Source organism: Maniola jurtina, chromosome 22 (genome assembly GCF_905333055.1).
Source record: "Maniola jurtina chromosome 22, ilManJurt1.1, whole genome shotgun sequence".
Lineage (NCBI taxonomy): Eukaryota > Metazoa > Arthropoda > Insecta > Lepidoptera > Nymphalidae > Maniola > Maniola jurtina.
This window is the reverse complement of record NC_060050.1, coordinates 2,138,785-2,155,110: the sequence shown is the minus strand read 5'-3', so window position 1 is coordinate 2,155,110 and position 16,326 is coordinate 2,138,785.

Here is a 16,326-nt window from a genome sequence, read left to right as displayed (position 1 = left end):
AAATGATTTGTCGGGGGTGTTGAAAATTTTTAATTTACACTTGTGTTACATCAATCCACCGCGTTGTCAGCAAGGTGTTCATTCCGCGATGTGCATGCAAATCCAGTTGCATTGGAAGTTATTGATGTATTCAAATTGGCGGATTATCATAAACAATCGATGATCGGAGCCAGGCCGAGGCGAGACAAGTGTGTGAATACTGTCACTAATATTTTCCCAAAGGATTTAGTATTCCACGTATTATAAAGTCTTTTGGTACATCATTTAAGTTATTGTAAATGCAGGTGCACTTTTGTATTGGTTCCGTAAAATGTTTGATACCAAATAGTTGTTCGACTTTTAAGCGGGCGTAAAAGTTAGTAATATTTTAACTAAAATTTGTCGTCTCAGCAGTTTAATTTCCATACTCTGGACATAGCTCTATTGAAGATTCTTTTACGTAGTGGAAACAAGGTTCTACAAGCACTATGTTTTCCGGAATCTGGCCAATCCATATCCATACTTTCAGACGTTACGAATAACACAAAGGCTACTTTTTATCCTGGAAAAACAAAGAGTTCGCACAGGATTTTTACAAATCGCGGACAAAATAGCGGACATTGGTTAGTAATTAAAAAAAAAAATGAACAGTCAGTTCATTATTTTGCACTGTCGAAATTATTGAAGACAGAATTTTCAACAATGACCTTGGTTCCTAATCCTCGATCATTGAGAGCCACCCCTAAATATAGTGAAAAAGTGGAAAGTTCAAATTAAAACAGTACAAAATTAAAGAGAAAACTAGTCTTAACATTTTTTTGTAAACAAGCTGACAACATTGCAATTGCTGCCAACACAACAAAGTCAACAAAATCAGACCACAACAACTGAAAGGCGGACCCGTGGCTGTGACGTATCAATTTAATTAAACTCCGCAGTTTTCAGTTTTTCGCGGTGAAATCCGCTGAAATTACCGACTTCATAGATGCAATTAATCATTGGCTGCACGGACAGGCCTGAACAAAGGCGGCAACTGCAACCGCGCAGGGTTGGTCATGTTGGTAAACTGACACAAATTAAACATTAGGTTTCATAATAAAATCTCGAAAAACTTCTTATTCCTTCTGCATTCATTCTTCTGAGTACTATCTAGTATCTATCCTATTTAACGCATTTATATCTTATCTAACTATCATCTATCTGCGTCATACTTATCATGTTCTGTGGCGTGAATATACGAACCCACCAAAAACATTTCATGTAAAGGTTGCCAAGACTCATAACGTCATAATGTTTTCACTTTTAAAAAGTTATGAGATCTCTAGTAGAGCCAAGCCCCTAGCTGAGCTTAGATGTGCTGCCCATAGGACCTATCCCAAGTCCAAATATATAGCTCTTAAATGCTCTTAACTATATCACATTTATAACAATAAATAACAAATAACTCTACTTATAAGCTCTGATTCTACAAACCCTACATCTTGGTTAAAAAGTACGGCTTGGCCGTTTAATTTGGCACAGTTTTATGTAGTATTAAGTTTCGCCTCAATTCGTTTAGTCGTTTCGCTTGAGGCGCACACTATTAAACTTGACGGACAAATTACATTTTTTTTTTTAAGAATATTAGCCATGTTAAATGACTAACATTCCCCTTTCCTCTCCAACTAAGCGTCAGGCTTGTGCTAGGAGTAGGTACGACAATTGTGCAACGGACAGGGTTTGAACCGTCGACCTTTCGGTTTTCAGTCCACTCCTTTACCGGTTGAGCTATTGAGGCTCTATTATTGAATTAATAATGTGACAAACCATTATAATTTTGCGATTATTAAGATAAAATGCACAACCTACAAAATACCAGTATACGTAGGTGTTAGAAATTGGAATACTTATTCATTCTTTGCAATGTGTGACACATATTTGACTAATGTGTTAGATATTCAAACTCAATCCTCACCTTGACACTAACATCAGAAAATACAGTATTCATACAATATCACGGTCACTTGTGATCTGAATCGCTTTCTCTTCTTAGTCATATACCTACTCGTCGAAATGTATACACTGAAGACCAACGTTTTTGAAGGTATATTCTTTATCTTACCTAATTACATCATTATCAACCAAGAGACGTCCACAGCTGGACATAAATCTCTCGTAGGGACTTCCACATGCTACGATCTCGTGCTGACTGAATCCAGGAGCTTACTGCTTGTTTGATGTCGTCTGGTCACTGCCACTACAGCTTCGCTAAGCGTTGGTTCTCTGTTACTTAAAGAAATTCCAACATAAGTACATTTCACAAACAAAATGGCTGTCAATAAAACCAATGAAATGTAGCATTAGTCTTTATCCTGTACTTTAAAGTGTGCTAAAGAACTTTATAACCGTGTTCTTCTTTCACCGTTCTACCACAGCGAGAATTAGCATCTTTTTGTGGATCAACATGCTCTATTTTGCTCAATGTCTCTGATACACACCGCTGAGGTGTCTTCCAACGTCCATGTTTTCTTTCACTCAACGATGAAAAGAAACCAACTTAGATTTCATCATTGCTTTTTATCGTCCATGATTGACGTCAAGCGTATAAGAAAAAACGTCAACAAAGATTCAATGCAAGTATACGCATGCAACATCAACGCGTCATAACAATTATAAGATTTCACGTTGTTTCCAATAAAAATGATGTCAAGATCATATAAAATGAATCATGCGCATTATTTTTTTGCGTTTTAGATTTACGTAAAGAGAATGGAGAAAAACTCGTTTTGTATGTATGATCAACTTCGCTTATTGTGACGCAAATAATACTCATCTTTTTAATTCCATGACAAGATGTGTCTTGACTGTTATGTAATTAACTTGTAATGTAAACAAAAGGAGGGGTGTTATAAGTTTGACGGGTGTATCTGTGTATCTGTCTGTGGCATCGTAGCTCCTAAAGTAATGAACCGATTTTAATTTAGTTTTTTTAGTTTGAAAGGTGGCTTGATCGAGATTGTTCTTAGCTATAATCCAAGAAAATCAGCTCTGCCGCTTGAAAGTTATCAGCTCTTTTCTAGTTACTGTAACCTTCACTTGTCGGGGGTGTTATAAATTTTTAATTTACACTTGTACAATATGTATAATAATTGTATATTGAAAAATCTTTGGGATATTTTGGACAGCCCTACAATACAAAACATTAAACAAACCTTAGCACAATAGCTTGCATCAACTTGCATCAGGGTTGGCGCGAATTAATAGCAGCGAGTCAGCCCTAATGAATATTGCAGCCAAATGCTAGGTGACTGATAGTTAGCTGCTGGGTATTACATTGTTATACTCTGTGGTGTGTTATTAGTTACTACTAGCTGACGCCCGCGACTACGTCCGCGTGGGTTTAGGTTTATCGAAATCCCGTGGGAACTCTTTGGTTTTTCGGGATAAAAAGTAGCCTATGTGCTAATCCAGGATATTATCTATTTCCATTCCGAATTTCAGCCAAATTCGTCCAGTACTTTTTGCGTGAAGGAGTAACAAACATACACACACACACACACACACACACACACACACACACACACACACACACACACATACAAACTTTCGCCTTTATAATATTAGTGTGATGTAAGTAAATAATATTAAGCTCTATTAATATATTTTTTAAATTTAATTTTAGGGTTCCGTACCTCAAAAGGAAAAAAGGAACTCTTATAGGATCACTTTGTTGTCTGTCTGTCTGTCCGTCCGTCCGTCGTGTCTGTCAAGAAACCTATAGGGTACTTCCCATTGACCTAGAATCATAAAATTTGGCGGGTAGGTAGGTCTTATAGCACAAGTACAGGAATAAATCTGAAAACCGCGGTCAGGTTCAGTTCAGGTCTCATAAAGCTTGCATCGCGACCATCTAATCTGCTGAAAATCCATACTAATCTATCTATACTAATATTATAAATACGAAATTGTGTCTCTCGGTCTATCTATCTGTCTGAAATAAGTGAGAGAATGTCAAAGAATAAATTGAATTTAAAGATTTTTCTTTGCGTTGGTGCGCTATTGTTTAATATCATCCACTATTGTTCCTGACTCAGCAAGTTGACTTCTAGAGAAACATAATATGAAATTCTTAGTCAACTGAGACTTTAGCATAAAATCTAAATACCACGATATAATGTGAATAATTAACCAATTAATTATATCTCTAATATTTGAAATTCTCACCTGACATTTTTTTTAATTTATAGTCTAGCACTTGGCTGGAATTATTCCAGCCAAGTGCTAGTGTGGAATCAGACCTACTGGCAAGTGATGATGCAACCTAAGATGGAACTCGCTTGCCTAGAAGATGCCATGCATTATTAATAGACTTGCAACGAATATTCGGTTACTATTCGGTATTCGGCCTATTCGGCTGGTTTTATTATATTAGGCCGAATACCGAATATCTACATATTATTCGGCCGAATACCGAATACTTAAATAATATATTTTGTCATAGAGAAATAATTGGTAAAATGAAAAATTAAAATCGATTGATTACGTATATAATCATATTTTCATTTCTGTTATAATCATTTAAGTAGTCATTGGTGCATAACACAGGTACATAATCATCTTCTGAATTGGAAAAATGGAGGATTCTATGTATTTGAATAATTATTGTGGTAATCAAAATTTAGAAGGGTAAGGTTCTCATTTCTTTTATAATCATTTATTAAGTAGTCATTGGTACATAAAACAGGTACATAATTTAATCCAATTTAATAAAAAAATCCAGCCGAATACTTTTGCCGAATATTCGGCTATTCGGTCAGGGGCCTCGCCGAATATTCGGTATTCGGTATACTGCCGAATATACTATTCGTTGCAAGTCTAATTATTAACTTAACCTCTCACAAAAACACTATCACATCATCACACTAATATTATAAAGGCGAAAGTTTGTATGTGTGTGTGTGTGTGTGTGTGTGTATGTGTGTGTGTATGTTTGTTACTCTTTCACGCAAAAACTACTGAACGGACTTGGCTGAAATTTAGAATGGAGATAGATAATATCCTGGATTAGCACATAGGCTACTGTTTATCCCGGAAAATCAAAGAGTTCCCACGGGATTTCGAAAAACTTAAATCCACGCGGACGAAGTCGCGGGCATCGGCTAGTAATATATAATATTGAATCCATAAGCATCCTGCTACAAGTACGATGGGATATGACAATAGTATCATGATACAATGGTCCGAAGCTCGTACAGTTGTGGACAAAAAAGAAAAAAAAAAGCCCAATCACCCGAACACCTGCGATTGATTTCAATACACCCTTTATTGATCGATTAGTAACAACTGAATCTGATACAAAAGTTATATGAATTCATACCTTACGTTTATTTTCATAGGGTTTGAATTTGTTTGATGGTTAGTTATTTGAATATAGGAGGATTTAGCCTGTGGCGAAAGGATTATAATGCAAAAACTGACTGGCTTGATTAACTCGGTGCATTATTCAATTTGTGGTCGTCATGTTTGGATTTACTGAGTGCAGTCGCTTTTATTTGGAATGGCTTACAAAAAAAATTTCATTAAAAAGATTGCAACATAAATTTTCATATGCACACTCGTATCTATAAAAAAATTCCAACCGTAGACCATTGTACACTACCAAAAGTCGTACGACTTTTATCTATTTACGAAATTGTTTTTACGATTGGGATAGTTTTTGGGTTAAACTGGGGCAGCGTGGTTAGGCACTCCAGTAAAACGCCTCTCATATTTATGTTACAACTAGCTGTGCCCGCGACTTCGTTCGCGTTCCACGCGTATAGTGGACTTTTCGGGCAGCATATACTCTGTACGTTAAAAATGTTCGCCGTGATTCTTTAAATTGACATAACTTTTTTATTTATGAACCGATTGACATGAAATAAACACTAAATGTTGAGTGAAGCTTACTACAATAATATATTAGTGAAAACCGTATCTAAATCGAATAAGCCGTTTCTGATATTAGCGTGCACAAACACACGGACAAACAGACAAACAGACAAAAAAAAATTAATTACAATTTCGGGTTCGGCATCGATATAATAACAACCCCTGCTACTTTTTTTTTATATATTTCAAATATATATTTCCATTGTACAGACACCACTTTTCTACAATTTTATTATATGTATAGATTATATTCACAAGATAATTACAACTGCGCAAAGGATCAACCTGGCTGTCCAGCGTGGAAATGCAGCCAGTATTCTTGGCACCATTCCCCGCGGGTATGATTTGTATATATTTGCAAGAGACGTCCACAGCTGGACATAAATCTCTCGTAGGGACTTCCACATGCTACGATCTCGTGCTGACTGAATCCAGGAGCTTACTGCTTGTTTGATGTCGTCTGGTCACTGCCACTACAGCTTCGCTAAGCGTTGGTTCTCTGTTACTTAAAGAAATTCCAACATAAGTACATTTCACAAACAAAATGGCTGTCAATAAAACCAATGAAATGTAGCATTAGTCTTTATCCTGTACTTTAAAGTGTGCTAAAGAACTTTATAACCGTGTTCTTCTTTCACCGTTCTACCACAGCGAGAATTAGCATCTTTTTGTGGATCAACATGCTCTATTTTGCTCAATGTCTCTGATACACACCGCTGAGGTGTCTTCCAACGTCCATGTTTTCTTTCACTCAACGATGAAAAGAAACCAACTTAGATTTCATCATTGCTTTTTATCGTCCATGATTGACGTCAAGCGTATAAGAAAAAACGTCAACAAAGATTCAATGCAAGTATACGCATGCAACATCAACGCGTCATAACAATTATAAGATTTCACGTTGTTTCCAATAAAAATGATGTCAAGATCATATAAAATGAATCATGCGCATTATTTTTTTGCGTTTTAGATTTACGTAAAGAGAATGGAGAAAAACTCGTTTTGTATGTATGATCAACTTCGCTTATTGTGACGCAAATAATACTCATCTTTTTAATTCCATGACAAGATGTGTCTTGACTGTTATGTAATTAACTTGTAATGTAAACAAAAGGAGGGGTGTTATAAGTTTGACGGGTGTATCTGTGTATCTGTCTGTGGCATCGTAGCTCCTAAAGTAATGAACCGATTTTAATTTAGTTTTTTTAGTTTGAAAGGTGGCTTGATCGAGATTGTTCTTAGCTATAATCCAAGAAAATCAGCTCTGCCGCTTGAAAGTTATCAGCTCTTTTCTAGTTACTGTAACCTTCACTTGTCGGGGGTGTTATAAATTTTTAATTTACACTTGTACAATATGTATAATAATTGTATATTGAAAAATCTTTGGGATATTTTGGACAGCCCTACAATACAAAACATTAAACAAACCTTAGCACAATAGCTTGCATCAACTTGCATCAGGGTTGGCGCGAATTAATAGCAGCGAGTCAGCCCTAATGAATATTGCAGCCAAATGCTAGGTGACTGATAGTTAGCTGCTGGGTATTACATTGTTATACTCTGTGGTGTGTTATTAGTTACTACTAGCTGACGCCCGCGACTACGTCCGCGTGGGTTTAGGTTTATCGAAATCCCGTGGGAACTCTTTGGTTTTTCGGGATAAAAAGTAGCCTATGTGCTAATCCAGGATATTATCTATTTCCATTCCGAATTTCAGCCAAATTCGTCCAGTACTTTTTGCGTGAAGGAGTAACAAACATACACACACACACACACACACACACACACACACACACACACACACACACACATACAAACTTTCGCCTTTATAATATTAGTGTGATGTAAGTAAATAATATTAAGCTCTATTAATATATTTTTTAAATTTAATTTTAGGGTTCCGTACCTCAAAAGGAAAAAAGGAACTCTTATAGGATCACTTTGTTGTCTGTCTGTCTGTCCGTCCGTCCGTCGTGTCTGTCAAGAAACCTATAGGGTACTTCCCATTGACCTAGAATCATAAAATTTGGCGGGTAGGTAGGTCTTATAGCACAAGTACAGGAATAAATCTGAAAACCGCGGTCAGGTTCAGTTCAGGTCTCATAAAGCTTGCATCGCGACCATCTAATCTGCTGAAAATCCATACTAATCTATCTATACTAATATTATAAATACGAAATTGTGTCTCTCGGTCTATCTATCTGTCTGAAATAAGTGAGAGAATGTCAAAGAATAAATTGAATTTAAAGATTTTTCTTTGCGTTGGTGCGCTATTGTTTAATATCATCCACTATTGTTCCTGACTCAGCAAGTTGACTTCTAGAGAAACATAATATGAAATTCTTAGTCAACTGAGACTTTAGCATAAAATCTAAATACCACGATATAATGTGAATAATTAACCAATTAATTATATCTCTAATATTTGAAATTCTCACCTGACATTTTTTTTAATTTATAGTCTAGCACTTGGCTGGAATTATTCCAGCCAAGTGCTAGTGTGGAATCAGACCTACTGGCAAGTGATGATGCAACCTAAGATGGAACTCGCTTGCCTAGAAGATGCCATGCATTATTAATAGACTTGCAACGAATATTCGGTTACTATTCGGTATTCGGCCTATTCGGCTGGTTTTATTATATTAGGCCGAATACCGAATATCTACATATTATTCGGCCGAATACCGAATACTTAAATAATATATTTTGTCATAGAGAAATAATTGGTAAAATGAAAAATTAAAATCGATTGATTACGTATATAATCATATTTTCATTTCTGTTATAATCATTTAAGTAGTCATTGGTGCATAACACAGGTACATAATCATCTTCTGAATTGGAAAAATGGAGGATTCTATGTATTTGAATAATTATTGTGGTAATCAAAATTTAGAAGGGTAAGGTTCTCATTTCTTTTATAATCATTTATTAAGTAGTCATTGGTACATAAAACAGGTACATAATTTAATCCAATTTAATAAAAAAATCCAGCCGAATACTTTTGCCGAATATTCGGCTATTCGGTCAGGGGCCTCGCCGAATATTCGGTATTCGGTATACTGCCGAATATACTATTCGTTGCAAGTCTAATTATTAACTTAACCTCTCACAAAAACACTATCACATCATCACACTAATATTATAAAGGCGAAAGTTTGTATGTGTGTGTGTGTGTGTGTGTGTGTATGTGTGTGTGTATGTTTGTTACTCTTTCACGCAAAAACTACTGAACGGACTTGGCTGAAATTTAGAATGGAGATAGATAATATCCTGGATTAGCACATAGGCTACTGTTTATCCCGGAAAATCAAAGAGTTCCCACGGGATTTCGAAAAACTTAAATCCACGCGGACGAAGTCGCGGGCATCGGCTAGTAATATATAATATTGAATCCATAAGCATCCTGCTACAAGTACGATGGGATATGACAATAGTATCATGATACAATGGTCCGAAGCTCGTACAGTTGTGGACAAAAAAGAAAAAAAAAAGCCCAATCACCCGAACACCTGCGATTGATTTCAATACACCCTTTATTGATCGATTAGTAACAACTGAATCTGATACAAAAGTTATATGAATTCATACCTTACGTTTATTTTCATAGGGTTTGAATTTGTTTGATGGTTAGTTATTTGAATATAGGAGGATTTAGCCTGTGGCGAAAGGATTATAATGCAAAAACTGACTGGCTTGATTAACTCGGTGCATTATTCAATTTGTGGTCGTCATGTTTGGATTTACTGAGTGCAGTCGCTTTTATTTGGAATGGCTTACAAAAAAAATTTCATTAAAAAGATTGCAACATAAATTTTCATATGCACACTCGTATCTATAAAAAAATTCCAACCGTAGACCATTGTACACTACCAAAAGTCGTACGACTTTTATCTATTTACGAAATTGTTTTTACGATTGGGATAGTTTTTGGGTTAAACTGGGGCAGCGTGGTTAGGCACTCCAGTAAAACGCCTCTCATATTTATGTTACAACTAGCTGTGCCCGCGACTTCGTTCGCGTTCCACGCGTATAGTGGACTTTTCGGGCAGCATATACTCTGTACGTTAAAAATGTTCGCCGTGATTCTTTAAATTGACATAACTTTTTTATTTATGAACCGATTGACATGAAATAAACACTAAATGTTGAGTGAAGCTTACTACAATAATATATTAGTGAAAACCGTATCTAAATCGAATAAGCCGTTTCTGATATTAGCGTGCACAAACACACGGACAAACAGACAAACAGACAAAAAAAAATTAATTACAATTTCGGGTTCGGCATCGATATAATAACAACCCCTGCTACTTTTTTTTTATATATTTCAAATATATATTTCCATTGTACAGACACCACTTTTCTACAATTTTATTATATGTATAGATTATATTCACAAGATAATTACAACTGCGCAAAGGATCAACCTGGCTGTCCAGCGTGGAAATGCAGCCAGTATTCTTGGCACCATTCCCCGCGGGTATGATTTGTATAGGAATTATATAAGGCTAGCTTTAAGTTTTATTGTAATAATTTCAAAGGGTTGGTTGATAATTAAGATGATTTCTTATTCTAAGAATAATTTCGAAATTGAGAAAACTATTGTTAGGTAGTTTTTTTTTAAAGAATATTAGCCAAGATTAGCATTATGACTAATATTCCCCTTTCCCCTCCAATCAAGCGTAAAGCTTGTGCTAGGTGTAGGTACGACAATAGTGCAACGGGTGGGGTTTGAACCGGCGACCTTTCGAATTTAAGTCCGCTCCTTTAACAGTTGAGCTATCGAGGCTATTACCTTTATACGAGGTTTACCTTTGTTGTATTACATTAAAACTGACATATTTTGTCATATTTTTACACGATTTTCACATAATTTTGTCATAAAAAACAGAATCAAATAAAAAAATGAAATCCATGAAATGTTTTACTATTTTTCCCTGTATATCCCACATTTCCTCGAATAGAAATAAAACTGCACCCGCATGAATACCCACTCTTCACGTGGTTGGTGACCTTCTGGAAAGACTTATTCATCGATACATTATGTTCAAGGATGCAGACCTTGTAACTGTATATTCAGCAATCAGAAATAGATTTATGCAGTATTCATCGATTAACATTTAACACCACCTAGATTATAGGTTCTAGAAGATCTAGTAACCTGAATTTTATGCGTGCTCTAAATTCGAAATGTAGGACAACCAGTGTCTTTATGCAACCACAGGTACGGAAAACTAATTCTACTGAAAAGAGCCGACAAAAAGTTTTTTTCAAAATACAAAAAGTTACAATGTAATAATTTAACACACTTCCTTTTGGGCAGAAGAAAACTCAGCTGGTTGCATTCGCGCAAGTATCTTAGAATTTACCAATTTTTATTTTTTTTAATTATGTAGACCCAGACGACGGGGCAGACCTCGACAAACCTGGATGTCAGTAGTATTGAACGACCTGAAAACAGCCCAAATAGACACAATGACGACCCAAAACAGAACAACTTGGAGAAATATGGTTAGGAGAGCCGACCCCAATTAACATGGGAAAAGGCTAGGTATATATATACAGTGGACGCCCGGTAATCCGGCCCCTGTCTAATCCGGCACCCCCTGTAATCCGACATGTCTATTACATTGCGACATGTGTTATTATTGAATATTTTTGACAATCTTCTTATTTTAATGTGTACATTTGTTTGTACATTATTATTTCCTAATGTAAAGTTATTATTTTTTGTAAGGTCGTCTATAGCATTAATGACATTAATATTGTTTAATTTACTACATTTGACATACATAATGAAGTATGATTTGTACTTCAGAGTAAATACATATAACATATAGAATCTTATCATTGGATCTGTAATTTGTCGGATAACAAGGTACTCTTGTGTAAACATTTCCGGACTATACGGAGTCTTAGGCAGTACTCTATAATCCGACAAATTCGATAGTCCGACACTGCCCTGCAAAATGTTTGTCGGATTACCGGGGGTCTACTGTAATTATGTAGACTAGCGCTTGGCTGCAATCAGACCTGCTAGCAAGTGATGAAGCTTAGTTGGAGCGCGCTTGCCTAGAAATTGCCTATTTACTATTCAAAACTATCCAAAATTTGTTTGTTTGTGATGATCGATAAACGTGATTTTTTGCAAGGTTCTAGTTAAAGATCTGGGGAGCGACATAGGCTTCCTTTTATCCTGTAGTTTGATTCCGTAAAACCTGTATCAATCATTATAACAATCGCAATTGTTGTTATTGGCTTTATAGAGGTGATTGCGATCGTGACATTATAATTGTCACTATACCGCAATCGAGCTGCTGGACAACCAATGAGTTTCCACGAGATTTTGGCCATCAACTAGTAAAAAATATAATAATAAAAATACCTTTCTACATTTTCAAAGGTTCTAATTTAACACCCAAGTATCTCCAACAATTTTCCTAAGCAATAACCGTTCTTGCTACGCATACAATATACCTATTGCCTAGGTAGAATCAAACATACATACATGATCACCTCACGTGTGAACCTGGCCTTCATTTAGCTTCCAAGGATAGCGACCTCGTACTATGGCCATACTACTACAACGTATGCATTAGGTATGCAGTTATATGAATTTTAATATTTGTGCCATAAAGAGTGGGTACCTACATACGCACGTGTTGCTACCATACGACTAACAACTTATACATAAATTAATGCTATTATTGTCTATCTATATGCAGTGACATAGTACGTAGGTATATAATATTACAGTTCTTGATATTTATTATAATGTAAATATTTATTAATAACTGGTTTGTTTCTATAAACTTTTCGTTAAAATTTATATCAAACTGATTGATGGTCAACGTAGCCACGAACAACTTACAACTACATGCGTACAACGGCATTCACAATGCCGTTTGGCGTTAGACTATTTTAACCCCAAACAATTGGCATTAGACGTTAACCGTAATTTTGGCGTTGTTGGGCATTGACGTTAACCTTTATGTAGCCCGAGAATAAGAACAAGTGAAATTCAATTGTTAAAAGCGCATTAAGCCTCAATAGCTCAACGGTTAAAAATCCGGAAGGTAGGCGGTTCAAACCCCACCCGTTGCACTATAATTGTCGTACCTACTCCTAGCACAAGCTTCACGCTTAGTTGGAGGGGAAAAGGGGAATGTTAGTCATGATTAACATGGCTAAAATTCTTGTTTTCAATAAAAAAAGCTCCTAGAGTTGCAAGGTACGCAACCAGGATTGAATGTCGGATCTTCTGAGCCAATGGGGGTACGCCAGCGTTTTAACCACTAGGCACTATCACCGCTAAAGATTAGTATTGTTTTTTTTTTAATTTTGATACAAGTTAGCCTTTGACTACGATCTCACCTGGTGCTCATATGATAATGCAGTTTAAGATGCAAGCGGGCTAACTTGGAAGGGGTATTGGTAGTTTCATTAAACCCATACCTCTGATCGGGTTAATAGATAACAAATACTACGTCGTATTTATACTACAAGTTAAAACAATAACATCATAGTAGGTACAACGTAAACATAATGGTTATAGTTAGTTTCCTTTAAACCACATTATTTATGATTCATAACAGCTTTGTCTTTGGTTTTGGAGTAATTAGCATATATTATTGCACCATTAGTTGAATGAGTTCACAATGAGATAATAGTGGAAGGTGTGGCAGTAAATTATGGACGTAACTTACTTTTATGGTATTAAAATATATCTATACCTAAGCGTGGCAGAGTTTTTTAGTTAAACTAAGTGGCTGAAAGTACGTTATGACCATCATTGATCATCATGATCAACTTATCGCCGGCCCACTACTGAGAACGGGTCTTGTCTCAGAATGAGAAGGATAGAGGCCATAGTCTGCCGCGCTGTTCCAGTGCCGTTTATCAGACTTCACACACCTTTGAGAAAATTATGGCGAACTCTCAGACATGGGGCATTCCTCTCGACGATTCCTTCACCTTAAATCAAATTCGTACCCGATGGGTGCCAACAGGATCCTATTGCTATGCCTGCGCTGCCCGTCCACCCGTCCATTCGTCCGTCTGTCTGTCAGCGGGCTGAATCTCATGAACCATAATAGATACAGTTTAAATTTTCACAGAATGCGTATAATTTCTATTGCCGCTATACCAACAAATAATGAAAACTTCAAAAAGGACGAAATGAAAATTTTAAAAAGCTAAAGTGTCATTTCTTGTACCTACGATGATACGGAACCCTTCATGTGTAAGTCCGACTCGCACTTATCCGGTTTTTAAATATTGCTATGTTTCAGTCACCAGACAGTAGGTAGGTATGTTTAACGAAATGGATAACTGACAGTTATAATGGCATATTGATCCAGATTCCCTTAACAGGGCTCTCTCCGTCACTCGTTTCATACAATCGTAGTTCCAATTTCATTTGAATATTAAGCAACCAAAGTCCATGAAATTTTGCAGACATATTCTAGAAACTAATATCTGTGTCTGTGGTGTTTTAGATTTTTCTAAAAATATGTAGTTTTAAAATTACAGGGGCTCCAAGATTTGTATGAAAATTTTTAAGACCGCGTAACTTTGAAACCAAATATTTTAACAGAAATCTGGAAAACCACAGACATAGATTTAGTTTCTAGAATACGTCCGCAAAATTTCATGGACTTTGGTTGCTTAATATTCAAATGAAATTGGAACTACGATTGTATGAAACGAGTGGAAACGAGTGACGGAGAGAGCCCTCTTAAACCATCCTATCAATACCACTTATGGTGATTCAAAGCTAATTTCCAGGTACATGTCAACAAACTCCATGGAACAAAGAATGGTGGTCGCTTATCGGAATATTTCTACACGTTCCACATAATTGTATATACCTACATACATTAACGAGCTGCCGTCACCATAAAGTAATAACGGACCAATACAAAGAAGTTTTTAATAAAATTTGACGGCCCGCACTCCTTATCTATGAATAGGGGCTGGTCCAAGTTAAAAAGTTTATTTATATACATGATAGCATTTGACTGTGAGATCACCTGAATGAAGTAGGTGTGTAATCTAAGAGCAGTTATTGTATAGAAGCAGGCGTTACTTTACGGAAGTCCATGATATACCTACAAAGAATCAAAAGCCCTCCCACTGCTAAGCATGCAGGAAAAGCCAGCCACCAAGCAAGCCCCAAGCACCACTACGCAACATCACACAAATCCACCAGAACACCCTCGATGCACGTTTCGCTCTGACACCGTAGCATCCTCAAGAGATGTAGACCTTACAGTGCACAATTGCATCTTTTTAATTGGGTATTGTAAGGTATGCAGGTGAGATTACAAAAAAATATGTAGTGCACACTGACAAAAAACCTATATATGTACTATAATTTATTTATTTATTTTTTATTATATAGACTAGCGCTTGGCTGCAAATAGACCTGCTAGCAAGTGATGATGCAGCCTAAGATGGAGCGCGCTTGCCTAGAAGATGCCTATTCACTCTGGAATTGAAGGTACCCATATTATAGGTGGAAGGGAAAACTGATGCCGGAAGGGCGTTCCAAAATATAATTTCTATAATAGCTTAAATCTACGCTAACGCTCTTATTATAAGCCACACCACAAAGTTTTATCATCAGCAAACAGTTGGTATATTTCAAATCATTTGTGAACACTTCACGTCTTTCGTCATCCTTCATTACAGATAAGCTCGATCTTTTGTTTATAACAGCATGCACCTACTAGTTCAGCTCGAATTTCAAAAGCTTGTAGGTATCGTTAGAGTTCCGTACCTAAAGGGTGCTTACGGAACCCTATTACTAAGCCTCGGATGTCCATCCCTCTGTCTGTCTGTCTATCAGCGAGCTGTGTATCTCATGAATCGATAGGGAGAGAGTCTAGGATTTTCACAGAATATTCATTGCCGCTATAACAACAAATCAAAAATACTTATTATAAATGCAAAAGTTTGTCTGTCTGTCTGTCTGTCTGTGTGTCTGTCTGTGTGTCCGTCTGCTAGCTTTTCACGGCCCACCAGTTTAATATATTTTGATGTTTGGTACAAAGTTAGCTTACATCCCGGATATAGGACGGACATAGGCTACTTTCTGTTCTGGAAAATCAAAGAGTTCCCACGGGATTATTGAAAAACCAAAATCCACATGGATGAAGTCGCGGGCATCATTTAGTACCTAATAAAAAATTAAAAGGGCAGCCATTTAAATTTTTTTATTTTTAATCTTTAACAATGGTACGTAACCCTTCGTGTGCTAGTCTGACTCGCGTTTGACCGGTTTTTATGTTATGTATATTCCGTGGTATCGGTCAACATCCTTCGTTATGAGAAGGTTCATTATGTAGACGCAAATGGTGTAGGTACTTTATTTACTTTGTTAGTAGCATGTGATTAACTATCCCTAATCTGTGCTATTAACTTTGTGTAGTG